Genomic DNA, 23,324 nt, shown 5'->3' on the forward strand with positions numbered 1-23,324 from the left:
ACATAAGTAGTAACTACGTCATTTCATCTGTTGTAGGTACCAGACAAGACTGATAAGGACTGGTCCTAGGAATGAAATTTATTAGGACCGGACTGACAGGTTTAGCGACTCAAATGGCGTAGTTGGTAGTACCTACTTAATTTCAACTGTTGTAGCTTCCATAAAAGACCATTAAGGACTCTGTCCTAGGTGAGAAAATTTTATTACGACATGACTGATAGAACTGCAGGCTTTTTAATTTTTTTAGAGCGATCTAACACTACTTTGATGTGTAGATATGCGAAATTTATATTAGCGCGCGAATTAGTGTTGTTGCTTCTCCTTTGCAGTGAATATCGGTCTTGTCATAGGGTACATATTTATGTATAAAGACAACGATGGATTTAGTCAAGGAAGGATAATCATCAAAATAACTTATTCATCCCTTGGTTTACTTTTTTTATTAAGTTTCCATGCATCACCAACGAATGTGATCAAGGAAGATAGATAGAAAGAAAGGGGAACGAAGAAGAAGAAAAGAATTTACTCTGACTTTTTAATATTTTCTCAGTATCATGTTCGCAAGTTATCAAGTAGTATCTTAGAAACAGCGTACTTTATTCATATTTTCTTACAACTGGATACATTGAAGTACAAGTAAAACATTGCTATTCCCAAAAGTGATTTCCATTGTCGTAAAAATTAATAGCAGTATCATATACCAAAATATAACTAAAGTCGAGGATTCGTGAATGACGTAAGTAGAGAAATCTTTCCACTCTGTTTTTTTGTATGCAAATGATTTGGTTGTGCCGTGTGGTCCCTTAAAATCTTAACACTTTGAATTTTGAAATTCAACAAGATATAATTTATTAATTAACTATAGAATGTCAACAAAATTAATACTATAAATAGATGTGGGTATGAGCTCTCTTTATCATTAATGAAGCCGTCCTTAGCGGCAATGAGGGCTTACAGGAGGCGGCGGAAGGCTAGCACATCCTGCGGATGTATTCCTCTGTCATGGCGTCCTATTGCTAGCTAACAGTGGATTTGAGGGCCTCGGTCGTTAGATGACGGACACTGCAAGGCCTTCCCTCGAGATGCACCCAAAAGTTGTAGTCGAGGAGGTTGACATCAGGACTGTAGGAGGACCAAAAATGTTAAAAAGGAGTTCAAAAGACTCATTAATAAGGGCCTTGCAACGGATGAGATGGGTTTCTTTCATTTCTGGTGTCAAAAGTGGCCTCCCCCCCCCCTCACAAGGCTATTTCCAGCCACTTTTTTAATAGTTTTCTCGACAGTCTGGTGTGAAATCCCAAGATCTCTTATTAAATGGGCATTCATAGACTAGAGGGGATTTGCCTGAGCTGTTTTATTTAACTCCTCCATGTCCAGTTTGGTCCTTTTGACAGAGCCCTTCTTTCTCTCCAACGTTTCGAACTTGCTGACGATGTAGACGTCGGTGCAGTAAACGCCCAACTAATTGGAGTGCGCGAATGAAAATTCGTAAATTACGTTCAAGTGTCATTTTCTCGACTTGTACGCAAGCTAAATTTGTTTTCTTTTGTTACTAATTAATTATTCTTTAATATATCGAAATATGAATTAATTTCTATCAAAAAAACCTTCATTAATTATTAAATTAGTAAGTGCTGCTCAGATTTCAATGGACCAACCGGTATTGTAATTACTAAACAATTAAAGAAAAACCGGACTATTACAAAATTATTTTTAGTTGTTTAAGAATAAGTCACTTAAAATATCACTTTATTCAATTTAAAAAAAATATATACTTTTCATATTCTTAATTATGAAGTTGATAAATAAATATGTAGCCATTGTCCTAAACGTTTTTAAAAATTCCAATGTAAAGTTTGGGAAATTAGCATAATATTTTTGTAACGTGTATGTCAAATTTTTATTTTGGTAGAAGAAAAAAATGTATTCAAATAGGAGGTAAAAATGTACAAAATATCGGACCGAAAATAAATTTCTGAGCTATTATTATACGGAAATACTATTACGTTAAAGAAATTGTTCTTTGAATATTGTGTCTTTTTTGACACAATATTTAAATTCCAACTTTTACTTCCGATTATTTGAAATATTGGTTAACTATAAATTTTATCATTTTATTTTTTTAATGTTTAAAAAAAACAAATTTTTGCACTTATTTGATAATTTTTTCCATAATTTTAGACAGCTCTATGGATACAATGTAATCTTCTTAAATGTTAAATAAGGCATTGGAAAAATATTATACAAATTTCATAGATATCCCTGCAATACCTATAATTGTTATAGAGAAGTAAAAATTCAGGCATTTTTAACTGTGTGATGATACAATTGTACTGTTTTTTGTTCTAGATTAGAGGTTCAGTTCATTTTTATTCACCGAAGCGTCTAAATTTCCCGTTTCTACTCATTAATAGCAATACTATAATTGATTCAATTAATAACATAAGTTTAAACAGATCCTTAAAATTCCATATAAAAAGACAGTAGTACTTGAAGCGTTGATCACGAATCAGTAATTATTTTTCGTATCAAATCTAGTTTTAGAGAATTTTCTATTCAATTTTTTTTTTAGTCTTTTTGCCCTTGTTATAGTTTTAGACAACTTCAAATTATAAGAATAAACCAAGAATCTACATCAAAGTTGATTTATTCTTTCCAAAAATATTATATTGATTTCAAATATGTGCGTATATTTTATTCGCGATCATTCAATCCTGAGAAAATGTAGCTTGAATGTTAAAAAAACACCATATTTCAAGGGGCAATATCAATTGTTTGTATGCCAAATGAGTTTATTTGAAGCATGAATAATTACAAAAGAGCAGTTAGTTGTAGAAGGTAAAATTCATTCGCTATATTGGTTTGTCTTCAATTTTAAACCTCATTATTCATGTTTTAAATTAACTCTTTACCGTAAAAATTAATCTATAAATTAAGGAAAATATTTTAATATATTTAACTTTTAAATTGCATTTTCTCTGGATTGAATGATTGCATATAATACCTAAGGACATATTTGAAATGCACATAAAGTTTCGAAAAAAAGTTTATGTGTAAATAATTATTTGTTTTATTTTTTCAAAATTAGCTCAAACCAATAATAAAGGTTTCAAATACTTTAAAAAATTCAAATCAATAATTTTCGTTAACTAGATTTGATAGGGAAAAAAACTAATAAAAGCTTCCAGATTAGAGTGTCAAATACTATTTGAACTTGATATGGACTTCAAAAAGATTTTTGAAGAATTTAATTTTGTTGACTGCTAAAATTTATATTCCCCCCCGAACCCCCATCAAGCTTCTACATTGAACAGCTCTATCCACTTTTAAACAGATATGTTTTTTCATTTAATAATTATTTTGTTACATGTTTAGATTTTTTAATTAGAAAATACACATAATATATGATTGAACAGGTTTAATTAAATTCTAGAGTTTTTAACGAATCAAGAACTCCCTAAGGATATTTATGTAAGGAATCTAATTGAACTAGGATTTTTTTTCAATCTACTGTATGATTAATTATCTATTTTTCATTTCTAATGACTATTAAGAAGGTTCACCCTACGACTGAGTAGCTGGTAATTAAAAATGTATTAAAATGAATGTAATATTATGTGAAATTTGTCAAGAGACGAGCATTAACACTCCTTAATCCTCTGTTACTTCTGGGGGGGAGGGGGATGTTTACTTATCCCTACATACTTAAATTTCTTTTTAATACGTTCTGCATTCGATTGATTGAGTCTATAAAACATGTTTTCTGTGCTTTTAGTAATTTTGTGCCCCTCCTTATTTACGACTGAAGACTGCAGTCCCGTCCTATTCAGTCTCGGTCCGGTATATTTCAATCCTGCATATCAGTAGTCCTAAAAACTTATCTGTCCTTGATGACGTCACTCAACATCATTTCTTCTTTATTTAATCAGTTCTTCAACTAACAATCCGAAGGACCGGACCCAAGACCGAACTGGGCGGAATAAATATGGACTAACAAAACAATTACTTATTGTATCATATGATTGATTACACAAAAGAAAATATTTTTCTACGTGCAATAAATTAATGGTCACTTTTCTATAACTTAATATTAGTGTTGGATCGGTCTAAAAAAAAAAAACTTAGATACTGCAGTCTTATTAGTCCCGTCTTTATGAAATTTGTCGGTCCTAGAACCGATCCTTATCAGTCTTTTATGGAAAATAAAACATTTGAAATTACGTAGTTACTACTAAGTACGTCATATGATTTGCTGAAGTTTCAGCATAATTCATAATGCATTTCAAGGAGACAAGGTACCTGAAGTTAAAAGTAGGAAGTGTGTAACTAGAACGTATTAATATTATACGTTCTAGACATTATCCTTTATTTTCTTAGTTCTTATATTTTTCAATCCTCGCTAGGAGTGAAGAAAATAAGAAAAAAGCTAGGATTGAAAGACTGAGTTATCGGTCCAGAGGTTCATTGAAAGGTAAAAAAGATAGGATTGATATGAAGAAAGAAAAAAGAAGACTGAAAGGTGGCGGGGGAGACTGATCAGATAATCTTTCCTAGAACATATCCAACACTACTTAATATACAAATTACAATATATGTACATACTTAGGCCCTTGAATGTATGTACTATGAATGGATACATTAATATGTTCTTTTTAAGAGCTGTTTGACTCTTAGAATTGATTAAACTTTAGATTTTAAATTTGTAAGAATGTGAAATCTTTGTTTAGCTCTGGAATTTAAAACAGTTCATTCGAGCTATAGAAATACGGAGAATTCACACAAGTTCGAATCGAATCTCAAACAGAGATAAATGGATACAGATCACGCTAGTATATCCCATGTACCATATATTAAGAACTACTAAGGACAAATGTAGTTTTATATTGCTAAAATATCTATTGAATATTGGGGTAGCTAAACACCTAAGGGAGTACCCGCGTTAGAATTGTTAACTTTCAAGCTATATTCTATAAACTTAGTAAGTGAAATATTTGACAATCTATTTATGTATGTGATATGTGCATCATTCAGCCAATAAACATGTTTTATAATGAAATTGTATGTATTTTGACTAGTTATATCCTATTTAAATAATTCATTTTATTTTGTAGAGTTATGCTCATCGTTCTCCATAGAGAATTGTCGGCTTTCATTTGTATTTTTTTTCTCATTTTAAACATTATTTATTCATCATCCTAAAGAGAGAGAGAGAGAAACTAGTAATGATTGATATACTACTAACACCGACAACTAGTGTTGTGTCAGTCCTGATAAAGGACTAAAGACTCCAGTTCAGTCTTGGTCTGGTCTAGTTCGGACCTGCATATCAGCGTCCTAAAACTTATAAAATTTGGCCCCTGATAAAGTCAATAAACTTCATTTCTTAATTAGATCTAGTACTGAAAGTCCAAAGGAATGGTCTCAAGGACTGATAACACCTTTCCTATGAATAGACTGAACTGGACAGAATAAATAAAAACTGACACAGCACAACCGAAAACAATTCTGCATTGCATAAATATACTGATTCCACTTAGGGAAATATGAAAACCATACGAATAAGTTGTTAGAATAATTTGAATTTTCATTGAGAAGCAAGGATTAAGTCATAATCAATCAATTTTAACTGAGCTGTATGTATTAATATATTCATTTGACATAAGTCTGTGGATGTTGCTGGATAATCACGCTCCTCAAATCTCTCACGGATTATAATTATAAGTGACATCTATGAATGCAATATTATTGTAATATAATTATTCCTCTGACAAAAGTAGGTCTCGTAATAAATTCAACATTTCCATACATATGTATAGGGTTATTTTAGTCCTTATTTTTTCGGTCCAGTCCAGTCTTTGGACCAGTGTTTAAAACTGTCGATCCTTGGGACTGTGACTAATAGAACTGATTAAAAGAAATAATGTTGATGGACGTCATCAAGAACCGAGTTATATCCGTTTAAGGACTGAAGTGGACTGATATGCAGCACAGAAGTGGACGGAACTGCAGTTTCAGTCCTAAATAAGGACTTACACATCCCTATATATGTACATATCTGTACATATAGTGTATACAACATATTCAGCGCTAAGTATTGTATACAATAAACGTCCCTAGAAGAGGTTATTGATATATATATATATATTTATGTATATTTTCTATATTGTATAAATGATGCTAATTTAGCAGCATTGCATTCAAACATTCCGGCACTAGGGTTATTAAAGAGATATTGCAGACAATGTTCTTGTTTTTATAATTTTGTTTTTATTTTACTCATTATTTATCTTCGCTGAGTGCTGAATTGTAAGTTGTATATTTATTAAATCAAATATATTGTAATCATAGTTAAATCCGTATATGAACTGACCACATAGGAAGTGGATCCAGAACTCACAATAGAGTCACTCTTCATCATCATCAGTGTTTATAAGATTATTTTTATCATTTTATTTCAGTGTAAATGCAGTCAAGGAATCCTAGGTTAAGTCCATCAAAGAGTATTAAAAGTCAGCTCATCAAGAAGAAAAAAAAACATTCCTTTCTTATTAAGCAACAACTCCTATTTAGTGCTGATCCATCTTCTTCCTTATAAAGAAAAAGTTTGCTTTGTTTTCCCTCCGTAAATAAAGTTTCGAAGAATGTCGAAAATGGATAAGAATACCTTTTACTTCTCTGTGCCCAAGAAAACAACGGAAGAGGAAGAGGAGGAAGAAGAAGATGTCGATGAATTACCAGATACGTTCATTGAATTTAAAGCTGGTAATGTTCCTATCCCTGAGATTCATGTACCTCCAACGGATCCAAATGAGGATGCAACCCATCATATGGAGAATTTTGGTGAAGCAAGAGGAGAATGGGGTAGCAAATGGGATTTTTTGTTTTCATGTATTTCAGTCTCGGTAGGACTTGGAAACGTCTGGAGGTTTCCGTATCTTTGCTATAAAAATGGTGGAGGTAATTATGATAGTTATTAGTAATATCCACGTAACTTCCCCCATATTTACATTATTATTTTTGCTCTTGGCCTTTGATATTTCAAAAAAAAAAAAAAAAAAAAATCAATAGATAAATTTATAAATAGTTATTCAATATTTAGTTCTTTTATAGGAACGGGTTGCCAATCTATAATTGTAAAATAAATTTTTGGAGACACTATATATATTTTTTATAAATTCAATTTGACCCACCATGACAGAGTACATCTGCTTTTTTCAAATATTAGTCCTCATTATATTATACTTGCATTGAGTGTTTCAAATATGTATTTTTCCAACACTCTGTTACAACTAACATGCGATAAATTGTATACATATATATTATTTTTTTTGTTGAACTGCATTTTTTTTTTTTTTGGCAATATTCATTCTTAAACTACGTCGTAATTTGATTTTATTTCATTCTTTTAAATCTATTTTGTTAGTAAAGAAAAGCATGTAAATGTAAACTTGACGTTTTTTTTGCGTCATTTTTGAATTGTTAGTCAAACATATCATGTAAAAAGATAAATATACTTTTTCAAACGTCTTAAGTAAGGAATTTAAATCGGCCTCATTGTCTCTGCCTAAGGAATGTAATAAAATAAATTCGATAATTATTTATCAAACTTCTTGTGCCTACAAGTTGTTTCAGGTTTATATAAAAGAGTGCACATAATGTTTCATTGAAGCTTTTATGAGTCTTTTTTTTTACATGAATTCCGAATGTTATAACTACGATTCATGTCCAATAACAGATATTAGGTTTCACATTTTATTTATTGAAAGGTAATCACTATGAGTTAATAAAATAAACGCAAGTTTTATTCAACTAAAAAATTACGAAACCTTTCCTCTTTCTTTTTCAAGGTGCATTTCTTTTGGTTTATTTTATTGCTATGATTTTTTTGTGGGATCCCCGTGTTTTTCCAAGAGGTAGCTATAGGTCAATACCTCGGATCTGGTGGAATGACCTTAGTGGCACAGCTTTGTCCAATACTCAAAGGTAAGAATAAAGTTGTATAACGACTTATTTTCTCTAAAAGTATATGGATTTTGTTATTTCATCAAATTTTAAAATGCAATTCAAGGGATTTTTATGTGTGTGAATGTGGAAAAACAATCAAAAAATAGATAAGAAATTATATTTTCCTACGTAGGAAGTGTGTAAAATGTGATTCTTTTGCAAAATTATTTTGGAATAAAGAATTTTTTTTATGAGGAGCAAGGCATAAGTGTGTCCTTGAGGTTAAAGATCTAAATATACTATACATCAGATTAGTTAATATTCATATAAAATATGAATTGATAATAAAAATATTTTGTCGAAAGAGTTCAAATAATTTGTAGACATATTTTATTAGAATTCCATTGAATTTCATTGCAAAAAAAAAAGAGAAAGAAAAAGAGTCTTGTTTCCATAAATCAAAATATATTTTGATTTTTGCAAACAAATGATGGATTTGATGCATTTGGCAGTGAGAATTTATAGTCAATTGAATGGTGACCATCAATGTTGCACTCCATCATGGGCATTATGTATTTGATGTCTATTTAATTATAATTAAAGATTTAAAACATACATTTGTATTAGGGCAATGCCCTTAAGCAGCTAATCATTCATTGTATAAATAAAGTAACATACCAGTTTTGAGGAAATGCATTAGGCTTTTCCTCGTCCAATTCATCCTCAACCGATGTATTTTTATTGATAGTTCAGTTTTGGATCGGTCTAAAAAAACTGTAGTGTTATCAGTTCGACCGTAATAAAATGACTTAGTCCTCCCATCGTTACATTTATTGTATTACACAACCTTTCCTCAAAAAAAAAGGCCTGAAATCATCTGGTAGTTAGCGAAATCTATCACCTAGACCATCACTGTCATATTATTTCTACCACAATGTTTCAAATGGATTATATAATATTCCAATTGTATAGTATTTTATTCGTTACTGTATTGTAATATCGTTTCTTTATATAGCTATATATTGTATTTCTAAATGATAGCCAAAATTTCTTCATAGAAATAATAAAATGGCCAATATATATATATATATATATGCAACGAAGGATCTACAAGAAATTGTAGGCCTGTCCCTTTAGAAACGGAGTGTAAGTGTTCATAGCCTATAAAAAAAAATAGGCATGACGTATCAAGTGAGACGAGGGAATCAACAGCTGACAACAAAATACATCAAGTATTTTTGTGTTAGCGAGATAACGCCATGTCTAAAGACCGGGCCTTATGGGTCGTATATGGTAGCTACAACAACTGAAATGACGTAGTTACCAACTCTGTATCTCCTTTCAGCTGTTTAATATAGACTCTTTTAAGAGGCAAGATAGTTGTAGGATGTGTGTGACAAGGACTTATTGTTATACGTTCTGGCAATCATTTATTATTTCTATATGATTCAATCCTAGATAAGAGTGAAAAATAGCTTGTACCGTACGACTGAAGGAAGAACCGAGGTATCGGTCCTTAATACCGTTGAAAGCTAAAAAAAGATCTCACTGATAACAAAAGACTTATTAGAAAATCAGTCCTAGGATTGATACACCTGTTAGTGGTATCAGATTACTACCAGGACTCCCTAGTCGTACAACGAGGCTTAAGCGTTGTTTACTTATATTCGCTTGTAAACAAAGCGACAGAGAGAGGTGTCTCTGGTGTCAAAGTTATGCAACTCCCTGAATGATAATGTTATTTAATAATAAAATAATGTTACTCACATAGAGGATGCTTTGAAAATTATTCTCAGTATGTGCCATTTATTTTAAACAACTAGCCATAGACTTCCATACCACCTTGCGAATAATGTACACATTTTTAGTTTGCTCATACCTAATTCCGTATTTGTATGCCTGTATTGTTTTTCCTTCATTATTCATGCAATGTTTCCTCTTAAAAGAAACAGAAAAAAGACCAGAAATCCTCTGGTAGCTAGCCAAATAAGTCTATCATACGAAATGATGTTTTTCTCTTATGTACTCGCATACTATCTTTGTCAAATTATTTCCTCACAACTTTTAAAATGACTTGCATATATACATATATTTCGTAATAATAAAATCTTTCATTGTATTTTATTCCATACTGTATTTTAATATTGCCTACTAATATTTTATTAAAAGCGTAGCTTTACGTTCGTATTTGTGTATCATAGCCAAAATTTCTTCATAAAATAATAAGATGGCCAATTATATGCGACAAGAGATTAACAAAAAATTGTATTCCTGTGCTTTTGGAAACAGAGGGTACATATATGTAGAATAACGTTTTACTTTGTTTATTTATTGAAAAGAATATATTATGAAATAGCTATGACTTATCAAGTAGTGATGGAAATTTCGTCTCCTTTTAGAGAACCGTCTCTTTTGACTTGACGCACTAAAAAGAGCTGGGTCTTACGGGCTTATTTGTAGTGAGCCGGCTCCCCTCGTTCGCTTCAAAGAGCCGGCTCATAGAGCCGTTACGTTCGCGAACGACACATCACTTGTATCAATTGAGAAGAGTGATTCGACAGCTGATAAAACTCCCTTGGGTATTTTTGTAATAGCGAGATAACGTCGTGCTCTGAAGAACAAAAAATAATTGAAGCTTAATCAGTTTTAAAAATTTGTACTAGAAATATGGATTGCAACGAAACTTCGTTAGTTAAAAATACTTTATGCCGATAAATATTAATTTTAATTAAGGGATTTGGTAGTTCTGGTTCATCAATGATTTATGTCGATGGGATTTTTTTCTTGGAAAATTCGGATATATGGATCTGCACCCATGTTTTCAAGGAATTAATATTTTTTCATATAAACATTTTATCCAATATGTTTATTTACGTAATCAATAAATATAAAACATTTATGACGTTATAAAGGTGATATTTTGCGTAGGGAAATACACTATACTGTGGGGCGTCCGCAGGGGAGGGGCTTGGAAGGGCATATTAGATATAACCCTACAGACACCCATGGTATTTCGTTATCTCTTGGTTCTCTGTGAATCATTTTGTTTCATTTACCCTTATCAGTCTTCTAAACGTTGATTGGTTGAATTGGAATTGCCATTTTTTAAGTTGTAAATCATTCCCAATTTTTCCAAAAAATTTAATATTTGTGGTGTAATAATTGAATTTGCTTTTTTTTTTAAATATAATATTTGAAAAAAATTAAAAAAAAAAAAATTTAAATATTTTGTGAATAGTTATAGCTTTTTAAATTTTTTTTTTCAAAAAAATTTAGTAAATTTAGTTGGCTGATTGAAACGGAAAGGGGTTTTCTTTTCTTCGCTATCTTTTAACTTTTTCCAGAGACATATTTTTTTCAAGGACGAATGCTAAAACCATATGGCAAAACCACGACCTATTTATGTACAAATTTAGTTAGGTACGAAATCAAACTTTTGTTCTCTCGGAATAGTTTTGTGTCTGTCCTTATTTCAGACTCAAGACTGCAGTCCAGTTCAATCTTGGTCGTGCCCAGTACAATCCTGCGTATAAGTCCTAAAAACTTAGAATGTTTAGTCCTTGATGATTCCACTCAACTTTATTTCTTTCTTTTAAATCAGTTCTATTACTTTATCGAGATTTTTTAAGGACCGATCATAAGACTGGACTAGACTGCACCAAATAGTTAAGGTCTGATACAACACTAACTAGAAGTGTTGAGGCTACTAAGAATAGTGATCCAAATCGTATATATTTTTTAGCTCTCCTGTTTTTTTGGAATTGGTAATCTAAAGAATGAATTTTCTTTTCTTTACCTGCTGTCATTATTATTTAATTCCTGATATGTGAACTTATTTTCTTTCTACATTCAATTACACTCATAACCTGATTGAACATTCGTGTGTGTGTTCTTCAAAGACCAAGAGTAACCCTGATGATCTGCTGCAGGGTTATAACCATAAGTACTTGTTGGACTCAGAGTAGAATTGGGGTTCGACATCGGAGTAATCCTAGGCAATGTCCTCGTTTATTTCCTTCTCCCCCTCCTCCCTTGGTACAGCTGATAGTTGCTGATCGAATGAAACGTCATGATAACTAAGCTGCTCTCCTCAAAAACTTTCACCAAATTGTAAGGGTTATTGTGTTGATTTTCGGTTTCTTTATTTTTAAAATGCCCAAAATACATCCAATTTTCATTTTTCATCATGAATGACTCTATAGCTAACTAAACAACTTCCGTGAGTTCACAAAAATTTCACAACCATCGAAATTTGGACGAAAGACTAATCACGTGATTTGTTGTCTTTAAAAAAAAATAAAAAGATGTACGAAATTTTTTCAGAAAAGAATGCATGACCGATATCAGCCTGACTGTATCTAAAACAGTTATTACGTATTAAGTTATTACTATTACATTCTCTGCCAAGTTTTTACTAAATTTATAAGTTTTTAACACTTCATGGATATATTTATGTCTGTGTATATTTAGCAGATTGAAAAAAAATACATTTTCCTGATAGACTGTTTAAAAATGTTAAAATGTAAGCTTTCTATTAGTGTGTGTAAAGTAGTATTAAATTTTTTATCTGCTCTTTCATATTTTTTTTTAAATTCTTTTCACCTCGATTCATATTTATTTTTTAATACTTACCAAGAGGCTTTTTGTAATATTCAAATCTATTTTGTTATACAATAAAGGGGCTTTTGAATTGAGGGAAGAAAAAAATTGTGTCTACATATCAATTGATCAAAAAAAGAAACCTTTATATTCTAATTCCAAATTTAATTCTCATTCGATTATCAAATTAATTTTTTTATTAAATTGTGAAACAACCCTACAACGAATGTTGACAATATAACTTATTTTACATAGTTAGTTTGTTTGTGACAGAGATATGACGTCTTTTGGTATGCTGTGCAATTTGTTTTGTATTGAAAAACATGGGGGACCATGGGAACAAATCTATAAAAAGTTGTGACAGATTGTTTATTTTTCTAAAAGAGTGTTTTTTACGGAATGCTAAACTTAGGAAATATATTTTTTTTCAAATGTTTTAAAATAATGTTGGATCACAAAAATGACGTTCAACGTTGTAATCTGTCATAAACCAAATAACATTATCCACATTAAGGACATGTGTACCCAACATAATTTATATTAAAATATCAAAAATTATCTGTACATATGAAAACCGTCAATGGGTGCACTCGTCATAGTGTTCCCTGATGTATATCATATACCAATACAGTATAAAGGGAAAACAGGAGTATAATATATAAGGTGCACTGTATAAAATAAATTAAATCTGGCAGGCGTTTAGTCTAACTCTTTAAAAAAAAAGGAAGTACTTTATATAATTTTCTTTTAAATGAATGGGGCTTACAGTCATTTACAACACTTCAAGACCACTCCTTATATTTCACCTAATTCAATAATAATAGTTTTCTTGACGTGTATGAACGCGTATTATCCAAGTAAAGTACGCCTCATGTTCCACTGAGTCTAGCTACCTGTTGCCTTGTAGGACAGGTTGTACACGCATATTAGCTATAATGGATGTTCTTCCAAAATGGGGGGGGGGAGAGAGAAAGCTACCTTTTCTGATGTCCAAAGGCTAAAATAGTGGCATTACACATTAAAAAAGGCTATTCTCAGCGCAAAATTGCCCTAAATATGAGCTGTGACAAGGCAGCTATTCATACTGCCATACGTAATTATACGGATAAAGATAGAACAGGGCGCCCAAGGAAAACGTCCACGAGAGATGATGCCATTACGAAGTTTCATGATCCTCCAATATTTCCTACAAAATATTGAAAATAAATAAATTAATCAGTCTAATTTGATTCGAAAATGGTGCAAAGTAAGAGTCAGTACTATTTCACGTCATTTAAGCAAACAATTCAACTGAAAAATCTCGTATGTATATTGTAGACGGGAAACAGATTTGTAAAATGTCTTTGGGTCAAAATGTACGAGTATGTACCTTGTCTTGGAAGTCTGTCGTTGGGGCGCATTAAAGGCTTTTCTTTACAATTTATTTTATCATAAGGGTTATGGGTATTGATCCTTATGTACCACATTTGATATCCAAATGATTTTTGTTCCATATCAAATAAATATTTGAAAGCATAATTTTATTACTTGTTAGTGCTCATTTTTAATAAAGTTTTGTTATGGTCCATGAATGCTGATTTTACTGTTTCAAATGAACACTACACTATATAACAACAAATTTATTTCGTAAGAATGTTTTTTCAAAGTTAACCACCACTCCAAGGTTTATAGAAATAAAAGGTTATACCATAGCGCGTATACGACTGACGTTTGACTTCCAACACGCTTTTTAATATTGACGTCATAGAGTATGAGTGGTTGGATGTTTTGTTATAAACTATCTGTCTTGCTCAGCTGTCGGTACAATGCATAAAATGGAAAATTCTAGCAAGCCTGATTACGATTACATTGCTAGAGAGGTATATTTAAGTGTAAGTACTTGTTGGACCCGGAGTGGAAATGAGGATCGACATTTCGGAATTAATTCCACCCTATATAGTGTGATCAAGTTGCAAAATTAAGCCAGGAGGATGGTCACCCATGGATTCTGATTATTGGGGGGAGGGGGGAATTTCTTGAATTTTTTGATAATACGTATAATTAATGTACAATTTGAATGCAATATGTGAATATATAAAGTATATTAGTGAATTTATATCAATGATGAAATAATTTTATAAAAAGATTATGTCTATTTTAACAGGTAACAGGGGAATCCGCAGGATCATATTACTAGGGGGGTAGGGGCGCTAGGTTTTTGGAATTTCAATAATACATAGCTATTCACAAAAATTATTTTTTTTGGAAAAAAATTTAAGATATGAAATTTTTTTGAAAAACATTTACAAAATTTTTAGCTATTGACAATTAACTCAATTTGTTATTTTTTTTTCCAAAAACCAATAACCATTTACAGAAAATTAAATTTTTGAAAAATAACTGAATGATAAAAATTTTTTGGAAAAAAAAATTCCAAAATAAAAAATTTGAAAATTTAATTTTTAGGTAAAATATATCAAAAATCCAAAGCTACTCAGATAATATTTATTTTTTTTGGAAAAAAAATTCTAAATCGATGGCTGGTTTTTACAAAAAAGTTGTTTTTTTTGGAATTATTATTTCAAATACTAAATTTTTTGCTCTGCTGCATATTTTACCAGAATGACAAATTATATTTTCTTTTGCAAAAATTCCTTTTTTTTTGGAAGATGGGGGTACAACAAACCCCCCAGCCCACCTTTGTAAACGTCGCTGTATAGAGAGGAGGATTGTAGACTATTTCCTTTGTAAGAGGGATGCCCCCATCCGCCTAAAACTCGATTAATGTCTATATATCTTGGCTATATAATACGGAGTAAGATTAACTTTTATTTCCTTTCTTTTACGAATGCTTGCAGCTGATTTATCATGATAACTAAGCTCCTTTCCTCCCCAAAACTCATCAAATTGTAAGGATGATCATATTTTTTTTTTTTTTTTTTTACATACCGGCAGGGCATGTTTTATGCATCACTGACCTAAAAGATATAGACAATAATGAAAATCCAGTGTAGAATGGCAAGTTAAAAAAAAAAGAAAAGAAACCGGGAAGCATTATAGTAACCCTCGACGTTTCATTAGATCAGCTACAATCTGCTGTGACAAAAGAGGAAGGAGAAAACGTTATAAACAACGATATTTGCTAGAATTACTATAATATCGATCCTCAATTCTACTCAGAGTCCAACAAGGATTTATCATAATAAATTTGCAACAAATCCCCAGGCTCATTCTTTGATAAGCACACACGAATTTTCAATCAGGTTTTGAGTATAATTGAATCTAATTGGGAATAATACTCAGGTATTAAATAATAATGACAATTGCTAAGGAAAAGAAAATTCAATCTTCATATTATTATCAGTTCAAAAAAAAAAAAAAAAAAAAAGAAGATGGACCAACTTAAAAACTTACAGGATATGGAATACTTTGTGTGTCTATTTTTTTTTTCCATTACCATATGAGGAAATCTATTCCTTTTATGTTTTCGAAATAAAATGAATTTATTGTGATCGATTACTTGACTTATTTTAAGAAAAGTATGGATATTTGAATATATATTGCTCCATTTTTTATATATGCACATTTCATATTTTGAAATCCTTTATCTCTAAATTAATTACCTACAAATAATTATTTTAATTGATCTAGTACAACATATTATTTGTACATAAAAGATTGATTGTTTGATTAGAGGAAGCACATCTGATTTATCAGCAATTCCCACTTTCAAATTCACCCTTGAAGCCCCAATTTAAATTGTCATACAAGAGACAAAAGATGGCTACTTCGGATATATCCTCATTTTTTTTTTATCGTTATAGAAGATTAACCAACATTTAAGACATTTTATAGTTCTAGTTGAAATTCATGCCTCGGATTTTATGCAATTTGGTATTTTCTTACCAATAATAAGATGAATGGATGATCAAATCACGAAAACTCTAAAAGGTTGACCTTCTCTAGTGATAGACATTTATTTTTTGAATTTTTCAAGAGTAAAATTAAAATGAGAGGTTATGTGAGGTTGTGAGTTATTTATAAAAATCATCTGAAAATAGTGTTTGGCAGAACTTTTACCGACTAGCTCTAATAAGTACCTCAATACGAGGCCTAAATCCCTTGCAGGCCTTGACTATGTAGTCAGACTCGAGCTTGGTCCACTACTTCTTTATGGAAGCCTCTAAAGCACTGGTTCTTAATCTTGTTTGAGATACTCAACCCCACCAGTTTCGTATGAATATTCAACGAACCCTTCTTAATTGGTCAAGTAGAACGTGTCATCATAAATCATGTGTGTTTTGACCTCTCCCGAATCCCTGAGACTAACTCACCGAACCCAGGTTAAGAACCACCACTCTAGAGATTAGACACTCATGTGAGGAGTAGGTCTCAAGTGTAGCAGAAATATACTCTCCCCCAGACGCGCCTAGATATAGTAGTCTATCGGGTTCCCATCTGTAGGGGAGGGAGGCCATATTTTGAGGTCCCAAAAATCCAGAAAGTTGTCTCTCAAGAAGGCCTGTGTCTTGATGAAACCTTCTTGAGGGAAAACAAAGTTGTCCCCGAGCTTTTCTGTGGCCCAAGGTAGCGTTTTCTTTTCCAGAAGTTTGATATAAGCATCTGCATTGAGGGTTCTCTTTCCTTTCCAATAAAATGGAAAGACAGAATTCGCCTGTACTGGCCACTTGATTTTTTGTTCTTTTTGAATCTTCTCTGCTCTTTCCAACCGTATCAGCTTGCTCTGTTCAGAGATAAGAAGTCTTGTTGTACTCCTCTGTAAATTTGCACAAATGTTATTCCGGATTGAAAATAATTAAATGTGTAAGATACACCCTGTAGTATTTTATGTGATGCTCAGTGACAGTATGACACGACCTTCACAGGGGTAGTAATGTGTAAATTTCAGTCCCGCTTGATTTTAGATTCACAAAATTCTTCTTTTTTTTAATTTACTTCTTAGATATATGTATATTTTGAAAACTTCATTCCATGTTCTATGAACATGCATTGTATAACTAGAAAACTCTAATAAATCTTTGCCAACTTTTCTAGCTTTTTTATATAAAAAAAGAATAGAATGAGAAATTAAGATGTCCTTATCATTTGAAAATAGGGAAGGGTATGAGTGCTATGAATATTTAAAAAAAAATACATATATACAAACTAGGGTTTCTCTTCCAAGATCCCATTTTCCCGGAATTGTTTAGTGGTTTACACCTATATAACTTTCCTAAAAATTTCAATTTTAATTGTTTCATAATATAATCTTCATTTAATAATAATTAACCGATAATAAAAATCCCAAATAATGAGCATCAAAAGGATGTCAAATTTTAACTTTACAACATCTACAGTTTAATAAGTTCTAGGTTCGTTTTCTTTTTCTTTTTATATGCCATAGATACATAATATTGATTTATACAAGTGCATCGAATAATGTTCATTTGATACTTGGAAAAATGAAATATCCAATACAAATCAACCCAAAAAAATTCACACATTACATTATCCAACAACATCACATTTTCCCCCCCCCCCCAGCTCTTGAAGAGTATATGCTAAACTTAATAGAGGTTTATCCTCTAATTCCATATATGACTCTATTTTTTTTTCTATTACCATCATACCCTTCATTTTTTTTGCAAATTTTAAGGTTTAGAGCTTTTTTAAGCGTTTGGTATTGATGATAATGATGAATTATGTAAATATATTTCAAAGTCTTGTCTAAAAAAAAATTTAAACCCCTTTTTTAAATGACTTTATCCTCCTTATAATTCGAGTTATCTTTGCTTAAAGATGAAAGTAGAGTTATACATGGGTTTATTTCGTATACGATTTACATCAATATTCATTATAGCTCCAGCGTTCCTAGTTAGGGGTGTGTCAGTCCTTGTTTATTCAGTCCAATCTTAGGACGGGTCCTTAAGACTGTCGTTCCTTAGGACTGTCAGTACTAGAACTGATTAAAAAAGGAAAAAATTATAGTTAAGTGTCCTCATCAAGAAGGGAAATTTATAAGTGATTGGGACTGATGGACTGATATGCAGGACTGAACTGGAACATACTGAGACTGAACTGGATGGGACTGTAGTTTTCAGTCTTACATAAGGACCGACACATGAACAGTGATGTACGAGTTGACTTTGAGTAATTTTACAATTAATTAACGTTCAGCTTTATCACAAATTAGCTGGTTCATTACTTACTATTTGAGTTCTTTTTTGTGGATTTATGTAATTCAAGAGAACGGGACTTTAAAAAAAAAAGCTAATCTGTGCACTGTTATTGATATTTGACGAAATAAGAATTCATGTTTTGGAAATCCCACCGGCAATACCCCCATTATCATCTGATATTGTTATTGAAGCCATATAACACGGACATGATTGTTAAAATTTTCAATTGATGTAGTTTCGGTCTATAAAGTCTTTTTTTTTTGTAACCACATTTTTCGAGTATCATTTCGATTCAGAGCAATATTTTGAAATGAAATATATATTTAGATGAAAGTTAAGGGTAATAATTGTGGATAAAAAAATATTATTTAATATAAAATAATTTTAATTAGAAAAAAATAATATTGTGCGAATATTTTTTTGAAAAAATAATGAATAAACATAATATTACAAATTAAAAAGATTTGCCGTCAAAAAAAAAAAGTTTTAGTAGGACTAAATAGATTCTGAGTCCCGGTTTCACCAACTCTACTTCATTTAATTTTGCATTTCAGCTGTCTTAAATTTAATCTTTGCTTGGTGCAACTAGGGCTGAAAGTATATTTATTTGAAACTTGTTTAAATTGTATTATTTATTCTTAAAATATATGCAATATTAAATAAAATGCGAATGTATGTGTGTTTGTCTGGAAATTACGCCAAAACTATTGAATGGATTTTGTTAAAATTTTTCATGTAGCTTCTTAAATCTCCAAAAACGGTTCTTGTAACAATTTTTTCGGTCTTATAGGCCATTGTGGCCTTTAAATATCATTTTCCTCAAAACTAACTTTTTGACTAACATCTGACTATTTCATATAAAACAAAAAACGTACGAATTATTCATGTAGTATGTTGGTATGTAATTCTACATTCTTTTTTTAAAAAGAGATTCTAAGATTTAGAGAAGATAAAAAAAAAATAAGAGAGAATAAAATTTAGGATCTTTCACAATAATATGAAAGATGGGCAAAATATAGTTTGACTTAAATATTTTTCTTCTCTAAACCTCATAATTTCCGTTTAACATGCAGCGATAATAATTCTTTAAATTTTACGGTCTTAATTTTGTAATATTCCGGACAATGCCGGAAAAACTTACTCTAGTAGATATTAGAACTGACACACCCATATAAAAATAATAATTATTATTCATATCCATAAATTTACATTTATATATATTTTTTTTTATTTCTAAATAACTACAAATTTCTTTATGAAATAAGTATATAAAATTACAATACATGAAGGGTTATTTTTAATGTTAATTTTGAAACATTTTCATTTTTAATGTATGTACATTTACTTAGTGGAAACTTGAAACTTACACACTTCTGTTATATTGATATGAAGTGTTTTGTGTAACACTCTAACAGAGGTGGCCAAGTTGATGGGAATGGCTCGTAAGACCAACCACGATATTAAGAAGAGGCTAGACCACAACGAGACCATAGAGAGCAAAGAGGGATCCGTAAATAGACCATCATTAATGCAGATGACCTCATGTACGCCCTGATCTAGTTCCCATAGGTTTTCAGACTCACGGAAGCCATGAACATCAACATTTTCACGGCCAACCTGCTCCCCTGGGTCCAGGAAACTGTCCTGTTCGGCAACGTCGCCTTTCATTACGTTGAGGTTCCCACTCACACCGCCAAAATTACTCAGGTGTTCTTAGCTAACAACGTTGGTTTCTGGGACAAGAGAATGTGGCCACTATACGGTCCAGGTGTCAATCCCCTCGACTTTTCTTTCTGGGAAGACATCGAGAGGAGGACCTGTAGCATCTGTCACCAAATGTTGAAGCCATGAAGGCCTCTCTCGACGAGGAGTAATTGCCATAAACCACCCAAACTTCCTATGCAATACTTGCAACTCTTTTCGCAAGGGGCTTGTTGCCGTCTGTGAGAGTATTGGGGGCTAAATATAAACCATTTTGGCATTGGCTAGGTATCTGAAAAAGATAATTAAAGATTTTTGTTCAATATACCAATAAAAAATGAGAGGTTTTATTTTCTTCTTTCCAAGTGTGTAAGTTTCAAATTTCCAACCGGTACCAGAAGTGTGAACCCGTTAGTTTGTTGTTAGTCTGCTACACAACTCATTTTCAGGGCCATTCCCCTTATTTTCTAGTGTTATAGGTCTGCTTATTCTAATTTGTTAACTACAATAATGAATCAATATATGCACTTATCATTATAATTAAATAATAATCTTAAATTCGAAGGAAATGAAAATTTATTCTTCAGATTACCAATTCTATAAAAACAGGTCAGCTTAAAAAATAACCAAGATCTACAAAACTACTTATAGTTAGACCTATCACCAGGCTTACTCCATGTGTCCCTACTTATCAGGACAACGGGTTCGGTTATATTTATATTAATGTAATGGTTAATTAAATTTTTACACAAATTATTCAAATGCAAAGACTTTAAGCTCAATCCCATGTTTAAAAATTGCAAATACAACCGTTTATTTGTTGCCTTCATCAATGTTTTAATGATGGACTACCATAGAGTTTACCTACATACCTGACCTTGGTTTGTATTATATAAATAGAAAAAAGAGAGCTTCTGTATTTTCATTCACTTTTAAAATTTCTGCTCATCCATCAACTAAGAAACTCATGCTATAATTAGAGATGGGATCTTTGTAGAGGCTAGGAGAAGGTTGGAGCGCGACTTATGTTATTACTAAATTAAGACCGTTGTTAATATCAGCTGCTTGTTATATGATTTTGAGGGAGACAATGAATTACAGCTATAAAGAAAAGAACCTTCTATATTTAAAATAGCATTAGTACAGGAAACATAGTATAATTTTATTCAAATTCATATGGCGATGGTTTTTCTCTTTATGTAGATGTTAACACACACAGAACTGATTAAATGAAGAGAAGAAATCTCAAATGGTCAATTGTTTTTCCTTTTCTTATGACTTTACTAAGTTTTTTCTTTACAAATATCCCATCTTTAGATATAAATGCTGGAAGTTGGTCAGTAAGCTGTCTTTCTGGCTAAAAGTTCCAAGGCCTGGTACCCATTCTTCCTTATTTGGTTGCAAAGAGGTCGAATTGACGGTGGCAACAGTGTTAAAAAAAATGTCATTTATAATTCACTTTTTGGTTAGTACAGTTACTAAGAGAAACTACAAACTAAAATATAAAGTCTTTTGAACCACTGTATTGGTATTCTATACATAAGTGGTATAACAACTCTGACTATCTAACTCAATATATTGATGGGCAAATAAAACTGTTTGCATATTTTTAGGATCATTTATTTTCTTAATCTGTTGGAAGAATCCAAGTAAGATTAAGGTAATTGTGTTCCGAGACAAACTAGGAAATTGATGTTTTTTAAGCATGTTTCTTAATTTGAGCTTTACAAACTCCTAGTGCTGAGAGTTCAAAAATTTAATTTAGCAATTAGATTTCTTTCTATTTTGATATTCCACCTAATGTGTATACAAATCAACATACACTAAAAATCCATTGTGATTTCTATCTTACAGGTGTCGGGATAGCAACCATGTGTGTCGTATTCTTTTTGGATATCTACTACTGTGTAATCATCTCATGGACATTTTTTTACCTCATTGCGTCTTTCACTGCATTGCCGGATCTTCCATGGAACACATGTGGTATGTTGTCGAAGGTTAATATAATTTTGAGGTCTATATAAACTTATTAATTACAGATGGTTGGTGGAATTCTGAGTTTTGCTATAACCCAGGGGAGGTGACAAATGAAACGGCTAATTTGGACAACATTGCACATCATAGCAAATCCGTGTTTGTTGGTGAAAACAAGACTTATTCTCCCGTGGAGGAGTTTTGGATGTGAGTATAACTACTTATTTTATTTTTTAATTTAATAAAAGATTCAAGATATTGTATCTTTGCTGCAACATGCAACTTTAGATACCTGGAGTAAAGACGGTCTTTTTCTTTTTTCCTAAATGAGTCGTCTTTTTCTTTTGTTAAATACAATAATTAGTGCTGGATCGGTCCCTAGGACTGATTTACAAATCAGTCTCCCCCCTTTCAGTCTTTTTATTTTATCAGTCTAACTTTTTTACCACTCAAGGGTACTAAGGACCGATTAGTCAATCGTGCGGCTCTAGATATATCTCTATTTTCTTCACTCCGAGCTAGGATTAAAGAATATAAAAATAAAGAAAAAAATTAATGATAGCTAAAATGTATAATAATCAGATCTAGCCACAAACTACCTACTTCAAAATTAAGATATATTGTCTCTTTGAAAGAGGTTATGAGTAAACTTCCCAAACTGAAATGATGTAGTAAGTAACTACGTCATTTCAGCTGTTGCAATTATCATAAAAACAGACAAGGACGGGACCGAACTGATAGGAAAGAAGTTTTTTTTATTATTCCAAATACTTCAAATTTAACCCCTATTTAATGGGTTGTTTTCGACTACTTGAGGTAAAAAATCACAGCCGCTGCTTCTCACGAAGCATTATATCCCTTCTAAAATCTCCATAATAAACATCGGGACCATGGGTTGTTTGAAACTTCGGAAAGTACGTCATAGAGGTTAAAAACTACTACCAACAG

At 31.5% G+C, this 23,324-nt stretch overlaps 1 pseudogene across 1 annotated transcript in view; it reads left to right on the forward strand.

Annotated features, from left to right (window-relative positions):
• Nucleotides 1-385: 385 nt before the first annotated feature.
• LOC121127512 (sodium- and chloride-dependent GABA transporter 1-like) overlaps nt 386-23,324 on the forward strand; it is a 33,428-nt pseudogene continuing 10,489 nt past the window's right edge. Inside the window, exons 1-5 of the transcript XR_011783391.1 lie at nt 386-736; nt 6,459-6,957; nt 7,848-7,983; nt 22,257-22,385; nt 22,442-22,583. The product of XR_011783391.1 is annotated as a sodium- and chloride-dependent GABA transporter 1-like (transcript). The remainder of the gene's footprint in view (nt 737-6,458; nt 6,958-7,847; nt 7,984-22,256; nt 22,386-22,441; nt 22,584-23,324) is intronic.

The sequence above is a fragment of the Lepeophtheirus salmonis genome, chromosome 13 (assembly GCF_016086655.4).
Source record: "Lepeophtheirus salmonis chromosome 13, UVic_Lsal_1.4, whole genome shotgun sequence".
Lineage (NCBI taxonomy): Eukaryota > Metazoa > Arthropoda > Copepoda > Siphonostomatoida > Caligidae > Lepeophtheirus > Lepeophtheirus salmonis.